General features: G+C 46.6%; 26 non-coding genes across 26 annotated transcripts; all 26 read left to right on the forward strand.

Moving 5' to 3' along the window:
• The first annotated feature begins 78 nt into the window (after window positions 1-78).
• LOC125788629 (5S ribosomal RNA) lies at window positions 79-197 on the forward strand. The gene has a single exon (XR_007429685.1). It is a non-coding gene; the product is annotated as a 5S ribosomal RNA (ribosomal RNA).
• Window positions 198-307: 110 nt separating this feature from the next.
• Window positions 308-426, forward strand: LOC125788630 (5S ribosomal RNA). The gene has a single exon (XR_007429686.1). It is a non-coding gene; the product is annotated as a 5S ribosomal RNA (ribosomal RNA).
• Window positions 427-536: 110 nt separating this feature from the next.
• Window positions 537-655, forward strand: LOC125788631 (5S ribosomal RNA). The gene has a single exon (XR_007429687.1). It is a non-coding gene; the product is annotated as a 5S ribosomal RNA (ribosomal RNA).
• A 110-nt stretch (window positions 656-765) lies between these two features.
• LOC125788632 (5S ribosomal RNA) lies at window positions 766-884 on the forward strand. Its single transcript, XR_007429688.1, has one exon. It is a non-coding gene; the product is annotated as a 5S ribosomal RNA (ribosomal RNA).
• Window positions 885-994: 110 nt separating this feature from the next.
• LOC125788633 (5S ribosomal RNA) lies at window positions 995-1,113 on the forward strand. Its single transcript, XR_007429689.1, has one exon. It is a non-coding gene; the product is annotated as a 5S ribosomal RNA (ribosomal RNA).
• A 110-nt stretch (window positions 1,114-1,223) lies between these two features.
• LOC125788634 (5S ribosomal RNA) lies at window positions 1,224-1,342 on the forward strand. Its single transcript, XR_007429690.1, has one exon. It is a non-coding gene; the product is annotated as a 5S ribosomal RNA (ribosomal RNA).
• Window positions 1,343-1,452: 110 nt separating this feature from the next.
• Window positions 1,453-1,571, forward strand: LOC125788635 (5S ribosomal RNA). The gene has a single exon (XR_007429691.1). It is a non-coding gene; the product is annotated as a 5S ribosomal RNA (ribosomal RNA).
• Window positions 1,572-1,681: 110 nt separating this feature from the next.
• LOC125788636 (5S ribosomal RNA) lies at window positions 1,682-1,800 on the forward strand. Its single transcript, XR_007429692.1, has one exon. It is a non-coding gene; the product is annotated as a 5S ribosomal RNA (ribosomal RNA).
• Window positions 1,801-1,910: 110 nt separating this feature from the next.
• LOC125788637 (5S ribosomal RNA) lies at window positions 1,911-2,029 on the forward strand. Its single transcript, XR_007429693.1, has one exon. It is a non-coding gene; the product is annotated as a 5S ribosomal RNA (ribosomal RNA).
• Window positions 2,030-2,139: 110 nt separating this feature from the next.
• LOC125788640 (5S ribosomal RNA) lies at window positions 2,140-2,258 on the forward strand. The gene has a single exon (XR_007429695.1). It is a non-coding gene; the product is annotated as a 5S ribosomal RNA (ribosomal RNA).
• A 110-nt stretch (window positions 2,259-2,368) lies between these two features.
• LOC125788641 (5S ribosomal RNA) lies at window positions 2,369-2,487 on the forward strand. The gene has a single exon (XR_007429696.1). It is a non-coding gene; the product is annotated as a 5S ribosomal RNA (ribosomal RNA).
• A 110-nt stretch (window positions 2,488-2,597) lies between these two features.
• Window positions 2,598-2,716, forward strand: LOC125788642 (5S ribosomal RNA). Its single transcript, XR_007429697.1, has one exon. It is a non-coding gene; the product is annotated as a 5S ribosomal RNA (ribosomal RNA).
• A 110-nt stretch (window positions 2,717-2,826) lies between these two features.
• Window positions 2,827-2,945, forward strand: LOC125788643 (5S ribosomal RNA). Its single transcript, XR_007429698.1, has one exon. It is a non-coding gene; the product is annotated as a 5S ribosomal RNA (ribosomal RNA).
• Window positions 2,946-3,055: 110 nt separating this feature from the next.
• On the forward strand, window positions 3,056-3,174 carry LOC125788644 (5S ribosomal RNA). Its single transcript, XR_007429699.1, has one exon. It is a non-coding gene; the product is annotated as a 5S ribosomal RNA (ribosomal RNA).
• Window positions 3,175-3,284: 110 nt separating this feature from the next.
• LOC125788645 (5S ribosomal RNA) lies at window positions 3,285-3,403 on the forward strand. Its single transcript, XR_007429700.1, has one exon. It is a non-coding gene; the product is annotated as a 5S ribosomal RNA (ribosomal RNA).
• Window positions 3,404-3,513: 110 nt separating this feature from the next.
• Window positions 3,514-3,632, forward strand: LOC125788646 (5S ribosomal RNA). Its single transcript, XR_007429701.1, has one exon. It is a non-coding gene; the product is annotated as a 5S ribosomal RNA (ribosomal RNA).
• A 110-nt stretch (window positions 3,633-3,742) lies between these two features.
• LOC125788647 (5S ribosomal RNA) lies at window positions 3,743-3,861 on the forward strand. The gene has a single exon (XR_007429702.1). It is a non-coding gene; the product is annotated as a 5S ribosomal RNA (ribosomal RNA).
• A 110-nt stretch (window positions 3,862-3,971) lies between these two features.
• LOC125788648 (5S ribosomal RNA) lies at window positions 3,972-4,090 on the forward strand. Its single transcript, XR_007429703.1, has one exon. It is a non-coding gene; the product is annotated as a 5S ribosomal RNA (ribosomal RNA).
• Window positions 4,091-4,200: 110 nt separating this feature from the next.
• On the forward strand, window positions 4,201-4,319 carry LOC125788649 (5S ribosomal RNA). The gene has a single exon (XR_007429704.1). It is a non-coding gene; the product is annotated as a 5S ribosomal RNA (ribosomal RNA).
• Window positions 4,320-4,429: 110 nt separating this feature from the next.
• On the forward strand, window positions 4,430-4,548 carry LOC125788652 (5S ribosomal RNA). Its single transcript, XR_007429706.1, has one exon. It is a non-coding gene; the product is annotated as a 5S ribosomal RNA (ribosomal RNA).
• A 110-nt stretch (window positions 4,549-4,658) lies between these two features.
• On the forward strand, window positions 4,659-4,777 carry LOC125788653 (5S ribosomal RNA). The gene has a single exon (XR_007429707.1). It is a non-coding gene; the product is annotated as a 5S ribosomal RNA (ribosomal RNA).
• Window positions 4,778-4,887: 110 nt separating this feature from the next.
• LOC125788654 (5S ribosomal RNA) lies at window positions 4,888-5,006 on the forward strand. Its single transcript, XR_007429708.1, has one exon. It is a non-coding gene; the product is annotated as a 5S ribosomal RNA (ribosomal RNA).
• A 110-nt stretch (window positions 5,007-5,116) lies between these two features.
• On the forward strand, window positions 5,117-5,235 carry LOC125788655 (5S ribosomal RNA). The gene has a single exon (XR_007429709.1). It is a non-coding gene; the product is annotated as a 5S ribosomal RNA (ribosomal RNA).
• A 110-nt stretch (window positions 5,236-5,345) lies between these two features.
• LOC125788656 (5S ribosomal RNA) lies at window positions 5,346-5,464 on the forward strand. Its single transcript, XR_007429710.1, has one exon. It is a non-coding gene; the product is annotated as a 5S ribosomal RNA (ribosomal RNA).
• A 110-nt stretch (window positions 5,465-5,574) lies between these two features.
• On the forward strand, window positions 5,575-5,694 carry LOC125788664 (5S ribosomal RNA). Its single transcript, XR_007429717.1, has one exon. It is a non-coding gene; the product is annotated as a 5S ribosomal RNA (ribosomal RNA).
• A 110-nt stretch (window positions 5,695-5,804) lies between these two features.
• Window positions 5,805-5,923, forward strand: LOC125788657 (5S ribosomal RNA). Its single transcript, XR_007429711.1, has one exon. It is a non-coding gene; the product is annotated as a 5S ribosomal RNA (ribosomal RNA).
• Window positions 5,924-6,000: the final 77 nt, after the last annotated feature.

Raw genomic sequence — 6,000 nt, forward strand, 5'->3', positions numbered from 1 at the left:
TTATACATTACTAGTTTGTTATCTGAAACCCAACATAGATGAAGTTGCATAAGTAGTCTTGATGAGAGCTCTGCAATGGCTTACGGTCACACTACCCTGAGAACGCCCGATCTCGTCTGATCTCGGAAGCTAAGCAGGGTTTGGCCTGGTTAGTACTTGGATGGGAGACCACCTGGGAATACCAGGTGCTGTAAGCTTTTCCCCTCTTGCTTCCATTACCATGGTCTTGTTATACATTACTAGTTTGTTATCTGAAACCCAACATAGATGAAGTTGCATAAGTAGTCTTGATGAGAGCTCTGCAATGGCTTACGGTCACACTACCCTGAGAACGCCCGATCTCGTCTGATCTCGGAAGCTAAGCAGGGTTTGGCCTGGTTAGTACTTGGATGGGAGACCACCTGGGAATACCAGGTGCTGTAAGCTTTTCCCCTCTTGCTTCCATTACCATGGTCTTGTTATACATTACTAGTTTGTTATCTGAAACCCAACATAGATGAAGTTGCATAAGTAGTCTTGATGAGAGCTCTGCAATGGCTTACGGTCACACTACCCTGAGAACGCCCGATCTCGTCTGATCTCGGAAGCTAAGCAGGGTTTGGCCTGGTTAGTACTTGGATGGGAGACCACCTGGGAATACCAGGTGCTGTAAGCTTTTCCCCTCTTGCTTCCATTACCATGGTCTTGTTATACATTACTAGTTTGTTATCTGAAACCCAACATAGATGAAGTTGCATAAGTAGTCTTGATGAGAGCTCTGCAATGGCTTACGGTCACACTACCCTGAGAACGCCCGATCTCGTCTGATCTCGGAAGCTAAGCAGGGTTTGGCCTGGTTAGTACTTGGATGGGAGACCACCTGGGAATACCAGGTGCTGTAAGCTTTTCCCCTCTTGCTTCCATTACCATGGTCTTGTTATACATTACTAGTTTGTTATCTGAAACCCAACATAGATGAAGTTGCATAAGTAGTCTTGATGAGAGCTCTGCAATGGCTTACGGTCACACTACCCTGAGAACGCCCGATCTCGTCTGATCTCGGAAGCTAAGCAGGGTTTGGCCTGGTTAGTACTTGGATGGGAGACCACCTGGGAATACCAGGTGCTGTAAGCTTTTCCCCTCTTGCTTCCATTACCATGGTCTTGTTATACATTACTAGTTTGTTATCTGAAACCCAACATAGATGAAGTTGCATAAGTAGTCTTGATGAGAGCTCTGCAATGGCTTACGGTCACACTACCCTGAGAACGCCCGATCTCGTCTGATCTCGGAAGCTAAGCAGGGTTTGGCCTGGTTAGTACTTGGATGGGAGACCACCTGGGAATACCAGGTGCTGTAAGCTTTTCCCCTCTTGCTTCCATTACCATGGTCTTGTTATACATTACTAGTTTGTTATCTGAAACCCAACATAGATGAAGTTGCATAAGTAGTCTTGATGAGAGCTCTGCAATGGCTTACGGTCACACTACCCTGAGAACGCCCGATCTCGTCTGATCTCGGAAGCTAAGCAGGGTTTGGCCTGGTTAGTACTTGGATGGGAGACCACCTGGGAATACCAGGTGCTGTAAGCTTTTCCCCTCTTGCTTCCATTACCATGGTCTTGTTATACATTACTAGTTTGTTATCTGAAACCCAACATAGATGAAGTTGCATAAGTAGTCTTGATGAGAGCTCTGCAATGGCTTACGGTCACACTACCCTGAGAACGCCCGATCTCGTCTGATCTCGGAAGCTAAGCAGGGTTTGGCCTGGTTAGTACTTGGATGGGAGACCACCTGGGAATACCAGGTGCTGTAAGCTTTTCCCCTCTTGCTTCCATTACCATGGTCTTGTTATACATTACTAGTTTGTTATCTGAAACCCAACATAGATGAAGTTGCATAAGTAGTCTTGATGAGAGCTCTGCAATGGCTTACGGTCACACTACCCTGAGAACGCCCGATCTCGTCTGATCTCGGAAGCTAAGCAGGGTTTGGCCTGGTTAGTACTTGGATGGGAGACCACCTGGGAATACCAGGTGCTGTAAGCTTTTCCCCTCTTGCTTCCATTACCATGGTCTTGTTATACATTACTAGTTTGTTATCTGAAACCCAACATAGATGAAGTTGCATAAGTAGTCTTGATGAGAGCTCTGCAATGGCTTACGGTCACACTACCCTGAGAACGCCCGATCTCGTCTGATCTCGGAAGCTAAGCAGGGTTTGGCCTGGTTAGTACTTGGATGGGAGACCACCTGGGAATACCAGGTGCTGTAAGCTTTTCCCCTCTTGCTTCCATTACCATGGTCTTGTTATACATTACTAGTTTGTTATCTGAAACCCAACATAGATGAAGTTGCATAAGTAGTCTTGATGAGAGCTCTGCAATGGCTTACGGTCACACTACCCTGAGAACGCCCGATCTCGTCTGATCTCGGAAGCTAAGCAGGGTTTGGCCTGGTTAGTACTTGGATGGGAGACCACCTGGGAATACCAGGTGCTGTAAGCTTTTCCCCTCTTGCTTCCATTACCATGGTCTTGTTATACATTACTAGTTTGTTATCTGAAACCCAACATAGATGAAGTTGCATAAGTAGTCTTGATGAGAGCTCTGCAATGGCTTACGGTCACACTACCCTGAGAACGCCCGATCTCGTCTGATCTCGGAAGCTAAGCAGGGTTTGGCCTGGTTAGTACTTGGATGGGAGACCACCTGGGAATACCAGGTGCTGTAAGCTTTTCCCCTCTTGCTTCCATTACCATGGTCTTGTTATACATTACTAGTTTGTTATCTGAAACCCAACATAGATGAAGTTGCATAAGTAGTCTTGATGAGAGCTCTGCAATGGCTTACGGTCACACTACCCTGAGAACGCCCGATCTCGTCTGATCTCGGAAGCTAAGCAGGGTTTGGCCTGGTTAGTACTTGGATGGGAGACCACCTGGGAATACCAGGTGCTGTAAGCTTTTCCCCTCTTGCTTCCATTACCATGGTCTTGTTATACATTACTAGTTTGTTATCTGAAACCCAACATAGATGAAGTTGCATAAGTAGTCTTGATGAGAGCTCTGCAATGGCTTACGGTCACACTACCCTGAGAACGCCCGATCTCGTCTGATCTCGGAAGCTAAGCAGGGTTTGGCCTGGTTAGTACTTGGATGGGAGACCACCTGGGAATACCAGGTGCTGTAAGCTTTTCCCCTCTTGCTTCCATTACCATGGTCTTGTTATACATTACTAGTTTGTTATCTGAAACCCAACATAGATGAAGTTGCATAAGTAGTCTTGATGAGAGCTCTGCAATGGCTTACGGTCACACTACCCTGAGAACGCCCGATCTCGTCTGATCTCGGAAGCTAAGCAGGGTTTGGCCTGGTTAGTACTTGGATGGGAGACCACCTGGGAATACCAGGTGCTGTAAGCTTTTCCCCTCTTGCTTCCATTACCATGGTCTTGTTATACATTACTAGTTTGTTATCTGAAACCCAACATAGATGAAGTTGCATAAGTAGTCTTGATGAGAGCTCTGCAATGGCTTACGGTCACACTACCCTGAGAACGCCCGATCTCGTCTGATCTCGGAAGCTAAGCAGGGTTTGGCCTGGTTAGTACTTGGATGGGAGACCACCTGGGAATACCAGGTGCTGTAAGCTTTTCCCCTCTTGCTTCCATTACCATGGTCTTGTTATACATTACTAGTTTGTTATCTGAAACCCAACATAGATGAAGTTGCATAAGTAGTCTTGATGAGAGCTCTGCAATGGCTTACGGTCACACTACCCTGAGAACGCCCGATCTCGTCTGATCTCGGAAGCTAAGCAGGGTTTGGCCTGGTTAGTACTTGGATGGGAGACCACCTGGGAATACCAGGTGCTGTAAGCTTTTCCCCTCTTGCTTCCATTACCATGGTCTTGTTATACATTACTAGTTTGTTATCTGAAACCCAACATAGATGAAGTTGCATAAGTAGTCTTGATGAGAGCTCTGCAATGGCTTACGGTCACACTACCCTGAGAACGCCCGATCTCGTCTGATCTCGGAAGCTAAGCAGGGTTTGGCCTGGTTAGTACTTGGATGGGAGACCACCTGGGAATACCAGGTGCTGTAAGCTTTTCCCCTCTTGCTTCCATTACCATGGTCTTGTTATACATTACTAGTTTGTTATCTGAAACCCAACATAGATGAAGTTGCATAAGTAGTCTTGATGAGAGCTCTGCAATGGCTTACGGTCACACTACCCTGAGAACGCCCGATCTCGTCTGATCTCGGAAGCTAAGCAGGGTTTGGCCTGGTTAGTACTTGGATGGGAGACCACCTGGGAATACCAGGTGCTGTAAGCTTTTCCCCTCTTGCTTCCATTACCATGGTCTTGTTATACATTACTAGTTTGTTATCTGAAACCCAACATAGATGAAGTTGCATAAGTAGTCTTGATGAGAGCTCTGCAATGGCTTACGGTCACACTACCCTGAGAACGCCCGATCTCGTCTGATCTCGGAAGCTAAGCAGGGTTTGGCCTGGTTAGTACTTGGATGGGAGACCACCTGGGAATACCAGGTGCTGTAAGCTTTTCCCCTCTTGCTTCCATTACCATGGTCTTGTTATACATTACTAGTTTGTTATCTGAAACCCAACATAGATGAAGTTGCATAAGTAGTCTTGATGAGAGCTCTGCAATGGCTTACGGTCACACTACCCTGAGAACGCCCGATCTCGTCTGATCTCGGAAGCTAAGCAGGGTTTGGCCTGGTTAGTACTTGGATGGGAGACCACCTGGGAATACCAGGTGCTGTAAGCTTTTCCCCTCTTGCTTCCATTACCATGGTCTTGTTATACATTACTAGTTTGTTATCTGAAACCCAACATAGATGAAGTTGCATAAGTAGTCTTGATGAGAGCTCTGCAATGGCTTACGGTCACACTACCCTGAGAACGCCCGATCTCGTCTGATCTCGGAAGCTAAGCAGGGTTTGGCCTGGTTAGTACTTGGATGGGAGACCACCTGGGAATACCAGGTGCTGTAAGCTTTTCCCCTCTTGCTTCCATTACCATGGTCTTGTTATACATTACTAGTTTGTTATCTGAAACCCAACATAGATGAAGTTGCATAAGTAGTCTTGATGAGAGCTCTGCAATGGCTTACGGTCACACTACCCTGAGAACGCCCGATCTCGTCTGATCTCGGAAGCTAAGCAGGGTTTGGCCTGGTTAGTACTTGGATGGGAGACCACCTGGGAATACCAGGTGCTGTAAGCTTTTCCCCTCTTGCTTCCATTACCATGGTCTTGTTATACATTACTAGTTTGTTATCTGAAACCCAACATAGATGAAGTTGCATAAGTAGTCTTGATGAGAGCTCTGCAATGGCTTACGGTCACACTACCCTGAGAACGCCCGATCTCGTCTGATCTCGGAAGCTAAGCAGGGTTTGGCCTGGTTAGTACTTGGATGGGAGACCACCTGGGAATACCAGGTGCTGTAAGCTTTTCCCCTCTTGCTTCCATTACCATGGTCTTGTTATACATTACTAGTTTGTTATCTGAAACCCAACATAGATGAAGTTGCATAAGTAGTCTTGATGAGAGCTCTGCAATGGCTTACGGTCACACTACCCTGAGAACGCCCGATCTCGTCTGATCTCGGAAGCTAAGCAGGGTTTGGCCTGGTTAGTACTTGGATGGGAGACCAGCCTGGGAATACCAGGTGCTGTAAGCTTTTCCCCTCTTGCTTCCATTACCATGGTCTTGTTATACATTACTAGTTTGTTATCTGAAACCCAACATAGATGAAGTTGCATAAGTAGTCTTGATGAGAGCTCTGCAATGGCTTACGGTCACACTACCCTGAGAACGCCCGATCTCGTCTGATCTCGGAAGCTAAGCAGGGTTTGGCCTGGTTAGTACTTGGATGGGAGACCACCTGGGAATACCAGGTGCTGTAAGCTTTTCCCCTCTTGCTTCCATTACCATGGTCTTGTTATACATTACTAGTTTGTTATCTGAAACCCAACATAGATGAAGT

Source organism: Astyanax mexicanus, unplaced genomic scaffold (assembly GCF_023375975.1).
Source record: "Astyanax mexicanus isolate ESR-SI-001 unplaced genomic scaffold, AstMex3_surface scaffold_105, whole genome shotgun sequence".
In the NCBI taxonomy this organism is placed as follows: Eukaryota; Metazoa; Chordata; class Actinopteri; order Characiformes; family Acestrorhamphidae; genus Astyanax; species Astyanax mexicanus.